The sequence below is a fragment of the Cavia porcellus genome, unplaced genomic scaffold (genome assembly GCF_034190915.1).
Source record: "Cavia porcellus strain 051 isolate PalLab524CR breed Dunkin Hartley unplaced genomic scaffold, mCavPor4.1 scaffold_4, whole genome shotgun sequence".
Taxonomy (NCBI): domain Eukaryota; kingdom Metazoa; phylum Chordata; class Mammalia; order Rodentia; family Caviidae; genus Cavia; species Cavia porcellus.
Window position 1 is genome coordinate 83151423 of NW_026947487.1, and position 14720 is coordinate 83166142.

General features: G+C 38.7%; 1 protein-coding gene across 4 annotated transcripts in view; it reads right to left on the reverse strand.

Moving 5' to 3' along the window:
• Ces5a (carboxylesterase 5A) overlaps positions 1 to 14720 on the reverse strand; it is a 333638-nt gene that overhangs the window by 238218 nt on the left and 80700 nt on the right. The gene's annotated exons all lie outside the window — the stretch shown is intronic.

The window sequence follows — 14720 nt, forward strand, 5'->3', positions numbered from 1 at the left end:
CAGTCAACGGTTGCTAAAGCATATCTAACTGAGCTTCTACAATAGGCAAAGAGCTCTGCTAGATGCTTTAGGGGATAAAAAGATGTTCTGTGAGTGATTCTTCAGGAGCTTTATTAAGGGAGGCAAAACCACTAAGACACACAGTTATCAGTTACAATTGATATGGATTTCATATAAAGAAGCCAGACCTGGTGGCACACACTTGTAATCCCAGAACTCTGGAAAGCTGAGACAGAAAGATAGCAAGTTTGAACCCGGCCTAGGCAACTTAAACACTTAGCAAGCTACTGTCTCAAAATTAAAAAATAAAAAATGGATCGGGGCTATCACTCATTGCAGCAGCCCCAAGTTCTATCCTCAGCACCAAAAAAAAAAAAAAAAGGTTTTAAGGAACAGAAGACTACTTCCAAGCAGGGAGACCACTACAGGCTCTATGAACATCATAAGAGTGTGGGAATTGAGCAGAGAAGCAATGAAGAAGCATAAGATATGCAACAACACAGAGACAGAGCCTGGGACATGTTTAGAATAACAACCAGAGCACTGGCTTTGTGGCATGTCTGCCATGGCTAGGATACAGAATAGAAAGAGGATCTGGCAAACCAACCTACATACCCAACAGGAACAACACAGTCAGCAGTGATCTCAGAATCTGAGTGGGAATCCAAGGAGAGAACAAAAGGATGACATGAACATATAATATGAGTTCAAAAGGAGACCTGAACAGCCTGAACTGGAGATAGTGCTGCTGTAACCTGCTCTGAAAGGAACCAAATAAGGAAAAAAAGAAAGTCAGTGTTTAAGTCATTGAACTTTAAGAACCTGTCCAACTTTGTCCAGTTTGGCTAGAATAGGTTTACAGAGATCTTCCTAGGTTCAGTGGCTTACAGGAGACATTGCTTTTCTCTTTCTGGGAATTGACTCCAGGGCCTCATGCTTGCAAAGCACACACCCTCCCACTAAGCTACATCCTCTGTCCCTTAAGCAGTAGCATTTTAAAGGAACCACTCTATTCTGATATACTTAAAACCAACCATGATATATCCACGGCTTCTGGGATGGTCATGTTCCCAAGGCAGCATGTTTGGGAATCATTGTCCTGTCCAACACAGAGTCCTCAGATCTTCATTAAAGCTTAGGACACTTGGCAAGATCATTTGTGTCCAAAGTACTGATGGGAAGCTCTGGGCTAGAAGTCAAGGGAATGTTCCTGGCTCATCCTGGCTAGACACTGATTCCCTGGGGACTTTGGATGAGATTTTTTCTTCTCTCTGGGGCCCAATTTCATTTAAGGACATAGGATGTACTTGCTTCCATAGTTGGGATGAAGTGACTGTCCCAGGTTCATGCAGTTATGTGAAAGTGAGACCCTGGACCAGGTCTTGCATTTCCTGATCCATTGGTCTCGTACCTTTCCAAAATCTGAGCTGTATGAGCAAGTAGTGTTAACAGTATCAGTAATAGTAACAGTAGCAGATAGCGTTAACAGTAACTAACAGGAAGAGACTACTCATGCCTAGTGGTATCTCTAGTTTGTACATATTGTGTCTAGTTAGTCCTCATACCAGTCATTTGAGTTAGATAAATTTTTCAAATCATTTTACAGGTATGAAGCAAATGTAGGCAGATAAAGTCATTTTACCCGTAATCATGCCATTAGTAAACACAGAGCCCGGATTTGAAATCAGACATTCTAATCCCAGGATCCATTATCTGTCATCTCTGTTCTCCACACTACAGAGTAGAATAAGAAGCAGCTCAGTGACATAAAGGACATGGAAACCTTAAAATAGGAAAGATGGCATTTTTCCAGTGGTGAATTCACACTGGACATATGTACGCTTTCAGAAGAAATATTCTGGCCAGTATTGCTTGCCTACACACCTCTCTATTTCCCTCCCCACAGACGACCACATGAGCAGTCCCTGGGGAATCATTTAAGATACAGTGGTCTTAAATGTGGTCTAAATGGATTAAGGATAATGACCACATAGAAAATCGGGAGGTACTGTCCTGGCTGATTCCCCTAGCTCATAAGACAAGGAAAACCAAAACCACCAGATTGTTTTCACAAATAAAACCCAAGAGAAGTCATCACCTTAAAATCTCCAGAAAGCCTCACTGACATCCCCTTCAGGTATACCCCAGACCCACCCACCAGCACACAACTTGCATTCATGGCTATGCCAATGTAGGCATTATTTTAAACAAAGTAAAGAGCAGGAGGACTTTAGGACTCTAAAACTTCTTTCATAGGCCTGTATTACGTCATTTGTAATAACTTGCATTTACCTAAAATCCCTAAAAACTTTATTGTACAGGTTTTTTGAGTTATTCTTGAGATTTTCCTATTACTAATTAAAACGTGTTAGTAAGCTATACTATATCTTTGTATCTAGTTCAGCACTTTCACCAACTGGTTTCTTGACTTTGCCTGCTCATTTGACTTTCTTGGGTCCTAATTCTTCATGTATTGAGAGGGAATTGATCTTCTCTATGAGTTACCTAAGAACCAGGAGTCCATTGAATCATGGATTTTGCCAGATAGATCCTCTGAATGAAATTGTGATCCATGAAAATTAAATTCAAATAAAAAACAAGAGGCAATGAACGTGTTACTGAAATTGGAATTAAGTTCAGATAAACACTCTGCCTCTGTCTAGTACTGGAAATTTGATGTGGCAATGACCTGCTGTTACATCCTGGGAGTTCCTCAGTCCATCTACACAGCAAGGAGAGTGAAAACTCCTTCCCCGAGGGTAGGAGAGGTGCTGTTTGCATGAAGCAAAGCTCTGCAATCCTTCCTGACCTCCCTGGAGGGAAGGCTTGCCTCCTTCCTGGGGAGAGCTTTGGCAGCACACAGAGAAGAATGCAGGAGGTAATGAGCTAGATAGGGCTGAGAATGAGGCCAAATCTGAGACTGCTGGGTCTTGCTGGTGTGCAGACAGGCACCTCCCTGTCTGTCTGATGATTCTGTCTCAACAGAATAAAATCCTCTATTATATTCTTGAGGCTATAAACCAGGATGGTGGAGTCTCTTCATAGGCTTTCAGTCTTGGGTTGCATTTACCAAAATCTGTATGTCTCTAAGCCTCTAGTGTCCCTCAGATACTGTCATAGGAAATAGATTCACTTTATTCAGAGTTCGGTGTTATTTCATTGAGAAGACTTAAATGTCAGTACTCTAAAAGGAACTTGTCATTTCTCACTCCCCAAGATGACGTAGGGCTGCAGTTATTTATTAATGCATCTCCGAGACATATAAAAAACAGAGGTCTAAGGCCCACCATTCGGTATAGCAGGGATTCCTTCATGTGTTAAGAGGAGAACTGTGTAGCCCAGCATCTGCCTCTAAAATATGAATTATGAGACTGGAATGTGACAGTCATTGCATAAAACCGGCAATTAAAACACTTGTTGAATAAGCTGCAGTCCTCCTGGTGACTGATGCATTCATCATAGGTCTTTGATTCAGAGGACAGGATTTTTGGAGTCTGTGATCTTCAGCATTGCCTGGAGCACATCATATTCTATGAGCTTCTCCAGACCTTGCTGGCTTCCTCTCTTAGATTTCATCTGAGTAGCTGGAGAGTGTTCTTCAAAGTGGAACTCAAGACTAAGTACCAAACTTTGGACCAGTTCACACTGACAGAGGGGACTCAGCCTAATTAGATATTTATGTAACCCTTTCACTGTCACGAAATACCAATACCTACTATGCTTGGCCTGTACTGGATACTCAACAGCTGCTCTTCAATTAATAATTTATTGGTACATTAATGAACAAGTAACTTATCTGGAAAATTCAACTCAAAACTTTTTATATTTTTGGTTATACAAGAAATCATTATTCTTTTATAGCATATATGTCCAGGATCTGCCATGTGCCTGCAATTTGCTAGCCACTGTAGGGGACACAAAAACATTGAAATAAAGTCCTTATACTCAGGACTTCATGGAAAATAAAATTAAAACATCTATACAGCACTGTGTTTTAACTTTACAAGAGTATTTGACACTATGTCTTGGGGTAATCAAATATATTCTAGATTTATTTCTATATATTTAAAATTATTAATATTGTCTATTCCTTTTAGAGGTGGGAAAGTAAAACACAGAAAAATTCTCCTGTGTCCAAAATCTCACACGTGATATTACGCCAGGACGTGAAGCCAGTCATTGTGACTCCAGAACATATTTTTAAATTTAATTTTTTTGTGTGTGGTGCTGAGAATTAAAATGAGAGCCTCATGCATGCTGAGCATATGTTCTCCCACTGAGCTATACTGTAAGACCTCAGAACTCCATTCTTAACCGCTACTCTCTATGGTACAGGCACAATAAAAGGAGCTAGCTTAATGACATAAGGACATTATAACTTACTACAGGTATATTCACATATGTAGATGTAGCTTTGTTTCATTTCTGTGTGATTTTTTATACCATAAATGGGAATGTACACTACATACTTTATGCTTTTTTAATATACCATAAGCCTGGAAGATATCTTTATGAAATTGTGGAATACATCAACCTTGTTTGCTTACAGTGGCAGTATATTCCACTGTATGGCTATCTATTTAGCTTTCTTCCTACTGATGAAAAACTAAGATCATTTCCAGCTTTTCAGCCACAATGCTCTTGTTAGCATCTATTGTCATATGTAAATATATGAATATTTCTGCAGTATAGATTTCTAATAATGAAATTATTTGGTCCAGGGAAACACATATTTTTATAGTAGATTTCTAATAGACTCTTGCTAGTTTAGCCAAAAATAAAGTTAAAGCCATTATGTTGATGGGGACTCTAGGGTCAGATATTAAATATAAATATTCATATACTCTGTGCTTAACAGTAGCACCTCACACTTTCCAAGGAGACTTTGTACACACTATTTCAGTTAAGATTTATAAAAATCGGGGCTGGGGATTTAGCTCAGCGGCATAAGCACCTGCCTTGCAAGCAGGCGGTCGTGAGTTCGATCCTTGGTATTGATAAAAATGAAAAAGACAAAAAAAAAAAAAAAGATTTATAAAAATCATGGGAAAGAAACAGATAGAAAGATCAAAAGTTTGAGTTCAATCTAGGCAATTCAGCAAGATTCTAGTTCTTTTTTTTTTTTTTTTTTTTTTTTGTCTTTTTCATTTTTATCGGTACCGGGGATCGAACTCACGACTGCCTGCTTGTAGACTCTAGTTCTTAAAAAGAAAAAAGAGACAATAGCAGGGGATGTAGCTCAGGCCCTCAGTTCAATCCCTAGTACCACCAAAAAGAGAATGAATTAAGATTAAGAAACATATGTACTGAAATAACTAAGGGTACAGTAAAATATTTGGCTTGTTCTCAGCTATTAATATATCTATAACTTATGGGTTAAAAACTGGTGACCAACTTAATGCCAGCTGGATTAAATCAGCATGGTGCTGAGCATAGATGTTCCACCCGAGGAAAGTTGTCAGCATAAATAGAGACGTGGAGAAGTTAGGCATTGTGGGTTCCACTAAGTGCTGCTGTTTGAGCCGTTGGTTCTCCTGGAGAAGCTCTGGTCCTCACACCAAGCATCACTTCCTGGCTCTAGGTGGGAAGACATGTGCTGTTTAATCTCCAGGACAAACTCGCCATGCTGGTTTCCTGGCATGTACTCATCTGTGCTTATCGTCAGAGTAGCTTGGAACCTCCATGTCACTGAGGATGGCTGTGGTACTTTTCTGGACAGCCCTGGTCTTTGTTGTGAGTGTGACTTCTCAGCTTCAATGTAGAACCCTCAACCTACCAGCACAGCTCCTTCAACCCACTGGCATAGACTTTCTAGCTTCCACCACTGACCTTTGGGACTTCCCAGCACAGATCTGTGGAAGAGACTGGCGTGAGTCCTTCTTCTGGGCTCTCAATCTCCAGTTGGACTCACAGGAGGCATTGTCATGGGTTCTAGGTTTTCACCTAGACTCATGCAGGACATTGCTGTGGGATCCAGGCCCTTGGCTGAATATTCTATGTCTTTAGTGTTGTAGATAGATTTCCTGTACTTTCTTCTGTTAACTCTGGGTGATAATAATAAAATAATAGTATAAATTCTGTGTCCTGATTCTAGTTGTTCTCTATACAACCCCTTACTACAACACTATATATATATATATATATATATATATATATATATTTTGCTTTCTTTTGATAAATTTTTGAGTCAGGGTCTGACTATGTAGTTCAGACTGTACTTGAACTTATTATGTAACCCAGGCTGCATCAATCTCATGGCAATCCTGAGTCTAGGCTGAGAGAAAAATAAACTGAGCCCAGAAAGAATGGTTGGGGTGAGAGAGTCTTCCTGAAATGAGTCCCAGGAGTCCATACAAAGACTTGCAAAACACAAACAAAACCAAAAACATGTTCATTGTCTTTTAGAAGTCTGAATAACTCAGGCTCAATCTTCTTGCCTAAGAACAGTATTTAGTCTTCTTGCCTAAGAACAGTATTTAGTCTAAAGGTTTCTTCTCCAAAGTGAAAAGGGGGAGAAATGACAATTTATTTGATCAACAAAGAATCCAAAGTTGAATCTTTCTCAAAGATAATGTACTCCTGATAAAAGATTTTACTGCTAAATATTACTTATGATTGAACAATAGGTATCATTAGTTAAAAGAATTCTCAAGAGGAATGAGTAAGCTTCTCTACAAAAATACAGAAATCTGTTCTTGATCATCCTGATGATCAGAATAATGACAGGAGGAGGAGGAAACTGTAATGAAATTTTGATAAACATGTTCAATCAGATGTCCTAATATTTGCGTGTATGTTTCAACTAAGGATTCTATAAGAACTGCTGTAAAAAGGTGCTTGTCGGTCTCAGCTCCCTTCACTTGGCTAACATGCAAAGTATCTGTAAATTATAACTCTTCTCTATTGCTTCTTCAGTTTTTATTATTTGTACATGTTTGCAGTACATAATGATTACATTCCTTGTGGGGAGTTGGTAACATACATAACACATCCCAATCCTTTTATTATCCACTTACCCTTCCCTCCCCTCACCTCCTTTCATCTCTTAATCCCCTTCTCATTTGAAAAAAGAACTACCTCCATACCTCCTATTATCTATATTTTATTTTGATCGTTGTTTATATTTTGGGTTTCTCATATAACAGTAACTGTAATTTAAGCTTGTGTGTTGCAGAGGAAATAAATCAGGGCATGATCTAAGAGAAGGACTCATGTTGAGTGATGTCTTCAAAGATAATCATCTTTCAGTAACAATGAAAGCTTTCAAAAGCACACCAGCTTTCCCTACCATCCCCTGGTTAAAAAGACAAAAAGATAAAAACAAATGTGTCCCTTTAAGAAATATTTTCTGAACTCTATATGGTCCTTAAGAAGTTCTTCGATTATGAAAAACAGTTGGCAAGAGACTGCAATCTATTACTGCATACCACTGGAGTTTGTGCTAGAATTTACAATTTTGGCTTTAATTAGGACACTCAGTGTCCTGGCCACCCTGCATAAAAGATTAGCTGTGAACTTTATCAAGGACTTATTCACATTTCAGCTGACCAAGATTTTCAGTAATCATCTACCTTCTTTTTTTTTTTTTTTTTTTTTTTTTTGTCTTTTTCCTTTTTATTGGTACTGGGGATGGAACTCAGGACTGCCTGCTTGTAAGGCAGGCGCTTATGCCTGCTGAGCTAAATCCCCAGCCCCATTGCTTCTAAACTACTCATTCTGAGGTCCTTTGAAGCAGTCATTGGTGGGTGGGAGGTTCATTTTCATGTAGGTTTCTCCTTTGTCGGTCTCCAACAAAGAGTCCCTTCTCTCTCTAGGAATCCTTGAAAAACACGTAGCTCATAAGGAGAACAAGAAAGAGGTTCAACCTGTGACGGGAAGGAGAGATACCATGACACCTTTGTATGACTCTCAGCAGTTGCTTTATTGCACAGAGGTTTTGAAAGAGATTGTCATTGTTGTGGTAATCATGGATGCCTAAATAAACAACAAAATTAATAGTCACTAACAGGTTTTGGTGGCATCAAATAGATAACACCTCCTTTTTCTGGGGACTGTGTCCCCTTAATAGTGATCTCACTTAGGTATGATTCTTCTACAAAGAAATAAAGTACTCAGTAATAGCAAGCAAACAGAATAAGCCTCATGTACTTGCTACATAAATTTCTTCAAGCCAAGGACAGAGGCCATGTTATCCTTCTTCCCTGCTGAAGTTAAAGGCAACTTTCAAATTCCCAGGCTTTTTTGTGGCTTTCTATTTAATTGTATCATGCAATTGCTAGTCTCCTATTGGACTTTTATTGTAAGCAGGTAAGGCTAAGAGAGAAAAGTGGAGAGAGAAAGGTGCTACAAAAAGGAAAAACGTAAATTTAGCCACAGTCCATAACAGGACACTGCTAAGCCTTGAAGTAGATAAAGTACATGCTAATTAAGATAGGTTATTATGTTGCTGGCTAGAAGGGCTTTTCAGGACTGCAGGGATAGCATTCAAAACAGGTTAAGAACCTTTGTTTTCTTAAATTAAAGTTAGGTAAGCCATTGGTCTGAAGAATTCAATTAACCCTTAATGGAGATAGGAAATAAGGGGGAAAAAAAAAAAGCTTTCTTAGTCCAGAAAATGCTACTAAAAAGTCTGTTAAACAGGGCTGAGTGTGTAGGTAGTGATAGGCTTTTCCTCTGCATGGTAGATAAGCAAGCACAAAGAAACAAACGAAAAAGGCCTTTCTTGTGGGCATGGGAGGACTGCAGCAGAGTGCAAGACCCTCCGGGCAGACAAAGGAGTGGCAGACTTTTATTCTGTTAGATGGGTGGAGTTTGAAGGGGCGGGCAGAATGACATATTGACAGCTGGTTGGGGGAATGTTGAAATGTGGGAAATGATCGAATGGGATTTCCAGTCAGAAAACCAATATGATAGAATTCTGGAGCGGCTGAAAAGATAAGAAGTATGAAATATAAATGACCTTTATTTTAAGAATGCAGGGAGAGACCCCTTGACCCTTCAGGATCTGGCATTGTCTCCGGGGGCTGGCATTCAATCCATGGGACACGTAGAGTGGGGCATACACGTAGCTTAAGTTTGGGGTGGTGCCTAAGGGGCATTAGTGATGCACAGGTAGCCCATTGGTGTTCATTTTGCACCCAGGTAAATCCCTAGGGGCAGGGAAAATAGAGCCCCTTGGTTCCGCCTCCAAGCTTTTCACCAGCTACAGTGTCCCAAACGGGGCAAAATCCTTTCAGGAAAAGCTAATGAAAGGGACTTCAATTTTCAGATTTGCAAGAAGAAGGTAGAAGTCACTGTTGAAGGGAAGCACTGTCCAGTGCCATGTTGGGCAGGCGCCACTCGGAGCTTGGCAGCGCTTCACAAGGATGGAACCCGTCAGTTAGCTCAGTGTTACGGCATGTGCTTAGCATGCAGAGTCCCTGGGTTCCATCCTCTAGCACCAAAAAGAAAATTATTGGGTTAAGAAACTTTTAGATCATGAAAACTTTTCAAGAAATTTCCCAGTTATTGTTCGTCATGAAGCTATACAATGAAAATATGCTCTTCAAGTAAGTGTTACATTCTGGCCCAATCTTAGGCAGAAATTTGATTCTCCCAAGTGTTTGTTATTACTATATTATAATGAAACAAAATATTTCTAGGTAAATATTTTCTCCAAAGTTCTAGGCAATGCCAATATCAAGAACAGAAAGCTCTGTCAAGTTAAGTTGATAATAACGTTGATAATGTTAAAATCCTCGCACTAATAAACTAGATCAAATGCATAGATAGCCAGCTGTCTTGGTTAACTTACTGTTGCTGGCACAAAATTTCTAACATACACAACTTTGAACAAGAGGAGTTTATTTCTAATTCATGGTTTCAAAAATTTCTATTCATAGTCAGCTGGCTTCAAGCGAGAAACATCATGGCGGAAGGATCTGGTGGAGAAAAACTGCTCAACTCATGGTTGCAATTGGAAAGCAAGTGAGAAAGGGGCCAAGGACCAGATACAGTTCCCAAAGTGACAGCTCCGTGACCTTCCAGACACAACCAGAAGTGCACTTCACCACTCTCAAGCCAACCAAGCTGACAATCAAGATTAAACATCACACTGGTTAAGAACAGAGTAAGGTCAGTCTGATAGCCAGACATCCTAATGGCAGTCGGTCTACTCAGGTATACATCGAAGTTTGCCAAAAGAGAGTACACAGAAGTACATAAGGAGTTCCATACATACCATCAGCACTCAGTATACACACTGCTGATTTAAAAAATTCAATATTTCTGCTTCCTTTAAAAAGAATGATGTTCATACCTCTATTTAAGAATCCCATGTGAGCACTATATCAGCACTATGCAAGTGTACTTTTCATGACTTTACACTATCACCCTGATGACATATTAATTTTACAAACAAATAAAGTGCATCTTCATTATAAAAAGCAAAGAATGGAATTCTGGGAGGATAGTGGAGTGATAAGCAGCAGAGAAAACAGCCTCTCTGAGAGTCAGCATCTAGACTCTGGAATATAGCATCATGAGGAAGACAAGAAGGAAGGAAGTGGATCCCTTGTACCCAGGAAGAATCTGAAGTTCAAATTCAGACAGAGTAAAAAGAAAAACTTGAAAGAAGAAGGTAGTAGCTGGTAGTAACTTTTCCCTGAGATGGGACTCTGCATAAGAGGAGTTGTTTGAATCTGGGATGCGTGGTTATGGTGACAGTGACAGCTGGTGACCCCAGAGGTCTGGGCAGAGATGCAGCAGTGGAAGGGAGCAGCGGATGTAGAGGATTGCATGGCCGATGGTGAGTGCAGAGGCCTTACTTCTTCCATGGGAAAACAGCAATTAGCCAGGAGCCATTTTGGAGGCTGGATAAGCCCACAACCCAGAGCTGCTGCTAGCTGCCTCTAGCAGCTCCTACTTAGGCACAGACCCTTGGAAATTGCTTAGACTGTGGCAGGCCCAACGAGTCTGGCCTCAGTGCAGGCCTGCTGAAGTTATCCACTACTTTGACATAAAGCAACTGCTCTCTTGCAGGGATAGATCTGCACAATTCAGGTTGTCTACACACGTTGTCTACTAGTGACACCAGAAAGAATCCTGGAAGTGGACTATTTGTTTTTCTTTTTCATTTTCATTTTTGTTGTTGTTACTTTGGGGAGGTTTTGTTTGTTAGTTTGTTTTCTCTTTCTCCTTCATTGTTTATATACAAGTGTGAAAGTGATGCCTAACCTCTTTGTGGGTGTGGTTCTGTTCTGCTCTTTCTTTTATCTTTTCCATCTCTCTTTTTCTTTTTACTGAGTTTCCCCAAGTTGGCGTGATCTTCCTTTGTCCTCCAATCTTACTTCTAATCTATTTCTCTTCTTCCACTTCTCTAGTTTTTCCTTAATCAATTTTAAATTTTAACCCCGTGAGCAAATTGACACATTATGGACTGATATGTTGCATATAATTATATGGTTCATTTTATATTTTGTTATATAGTTACAAGTCTAGCCCACATGGTTAAAAGTTGCAAATTAAGGGTTATCGCAGTTTGTTGTTTGCTAGTCTGTGTTTGATGCTATTGGTACCACTATAACCAAAATTGACAAAATGGTTCTAAACAGCTGTTGGTCCTGATAATCCACAACTGAGATTGAAAAGGGTCACAGAAAATACAGTGGCACAGTATCAAAGAACCAGGGACTAGGCCAAAAAACAACAACTTCTCATCTCCAACAAACTGAAAAAGTAAGGTCTTCCAACAGACTCAAAACGCAAAAACCAGCCACATCTGGAAGATACCTCAGAGAAGAAATCATCACTGGAATGTCCTAAATACTACCAATAAAGCAGCCCACCACAGGCAACTTGCAAGCATCACCCCAGGAATTAAACTGAAAAAAGAGAAAATAAAATGAGAAGATAGTTAGGCAAAATGAAACCGCAGACCCCAGAGCCCCAGTTTACCCAAGGCAAACCCAGAGGGCAATGAACCTGGAAAGTCCAAAAGCCCCCACCAGAGCTCTCTAAAGTGGTAACAAAGCAATTGAATGAAGCTCTGGAAAAAACGAAATCAGAAATAATCTCTGAGATAACCACAGAGATTACCAAAATACACACTATGCTTAGCAACACTAGAGCAGACACAGACATAAAAATAGACAAGTTTAAAAAAATTATGGAAGTTCAGCAAAGGAAAGAAATGGAAGCCATAAAGCAGATTCAAGCAGACATCCAGGGGAATAAAAACTCCATTGAAAAGATTCAAAGCAGTTTAGGCCAATATAAGAACAGGATCTCAGATTTTGAAGACAGGCTTTGTAGTTAGCGACCAGGAAAAGAAACATTTCTCAAAAATAGCAAAGGACCATGAAAAATCAATCCAGCTGCTGCTAGATGAGACAAAGAATAACTTAAAATTCATTGGCGTCAATAAACAAGCAGGAGATACCACAAATGACATTAAAAAATGTTCACAGACATTATGACAGAAAACTTTCCTGGCAGAGAAAAAGAATTTGACATACAGATAAATGAGGAATATAGAACCCCAATTAGCGGTGATCAAAAAAAATCTATATTCAGCTATATCATTGTCAAGATTTCAGAAAATGGAGAAATATCCCATTATCTGTGGTAGGAAGAACCAATATAGTGAAAATAGGCACATTTTCAAAACTGTTATGCAGATTCAATGCAGTCCCAATCAAAATTCCTCACGGAATTAGAGAAAGCAATCCTAAAGTTCATCTGGATCCAGAAGAAACCTAGAATAACAAAAACAATCCTGGGCAACAAAGACAAGACGAGGCATCACAATCCCTAATTTGAAATTTACTATAAGCTACTGTGATAAAAAACCATGTGGTACTGGCAAAAATAAAAAAGACCCATAAATCAATAGAATAGATTAGAAGATGCAGAAACAACTCCAGACACACTAAGCTACTTTATCTTTGACAAGGGTGACAAACACATTCACTCCTTAATAGGTGGTACTGGCTCTACACATGTCACAGATTAAAACTGGATCCATATCTTTCACCATGTAAAAAGCTAAAGTCAGAATGGATCAAATATCTTAATATTAAAACATAAAAATTGTTTGCTGGAATATAGAGTAAGTAAAACTCATTGGTGCAGCAAAGATTTTATGAACAAAACCTGATTGTAAAGCAACTATCACAAAGAATCAGCAAATGGGATCTCAGTCTACTGAAAAGCTTTTGTACAAGAGAAACCACCAACAGAGTGAGGAGACAACCCACAGGAAGGGAGAAAAAGTTTGCCAGCCATTTCTCAGACAAAGGATTACTATTGGGAACATATAAAGAACTAAAAAAATCAGTCCTCCCATATGTAAAGACCCAATCCAAAAATGAGCATCTGAGATGAACATACACTTCTCAGATGAAGAAATATGAACAGCACATAAACATGTGAAAAAATGTTCAACATCACTGTTCATTCAAGAAATGCAAATTAAAACAACAATGAGATTCCTTCTCTAGAAAGAATGTCCACTATCAAGAAATCAAGCAATAACAAATGTTGGAGGGGCTGTGGGGAAAAAGGAATGCTTCTCCACTGTTGTGGGAATGCAGACTGGTATAACCACTGTGCAAATTATTGTGGAGACTCCTTAAAAAACTAGGATTACGGCCCCCATTTGACCCAGCTATTCCTCTTCTAGGTATCTTCCCAAAAGAATTAAAAACATATCACAGTGATATGTGTACACCTATGTTTACAGCAGCATAGTTTGTAATAGCCAGATCTTGGAAGCAACTTAAATGCCCATCAAATGAGGAATGGATAAAAAGACGTCATGTTTTTATACAATGAAGTATTACTCAGCCACAAAGAAAGACAAACTGGAGACTTTTATAGATAAATGGATGCAACTTGAGAACATACTCATTGTGAAATAAATAAGACACACATGTATAAACATCATATTGTTTCATTAGTGTGAGAAGCTGAAAGAAAATACATGTATATGTATATAAAAATAGTTAAGATAGTTATACTAACTGATTTCTCTAAGTTCACTGAAGAGATTTGTACTTGTATTGTTTGGACATGAATGCAGATGTCTTGGCAATCTGGGTGAATCTGGGTGAATGATTTGGGGATGACAATGTACACTGTATGTATCATTGTTACCACCTGATTGACATGTTTTGAAATTTTATTGTACTTCTTTGTCATCTTCATCTTCATCTTCTTTCTTTCTTTCTTCTTTCTATCCTTGCAATAAAATGAGTTTGAAAACAAAGAAAATAAAAGTGAGAAAAACAATCACAACTGTCACCTTCTCCCATAAAAAAATAAATAAATAAAATGCAGAGAATAATATATTTTAATTTTTTATTTTTAAAATGAAAAAAGAATAAAAACTATGACAACAGGAAAATAATATGGCAAGGATAGATCAGTATATATCAGTTATAATTATCAATGTAAATGATCTCAATTCACCAATCAAAAGGAACAGATTGACAGAGTGGATCAAGAAACAAGGTCTAACAATATGTTGCATGAAATAAACACATAGACTGAAAATCAACGTATGGAAAACAATTCTTCACATGACAGGAGCCAGGAAAAAGTCAAGGTAAACATTCTATTTGCAAATAAAGTGAACTTCAAGCCAGGACTGATCAAGAGACATAGGTCACTATATGTTTGTTAAGGGAAAACTCCAAGAGAAAGAGATAGTGATCATATATATATTCTGATGCACCCACTAT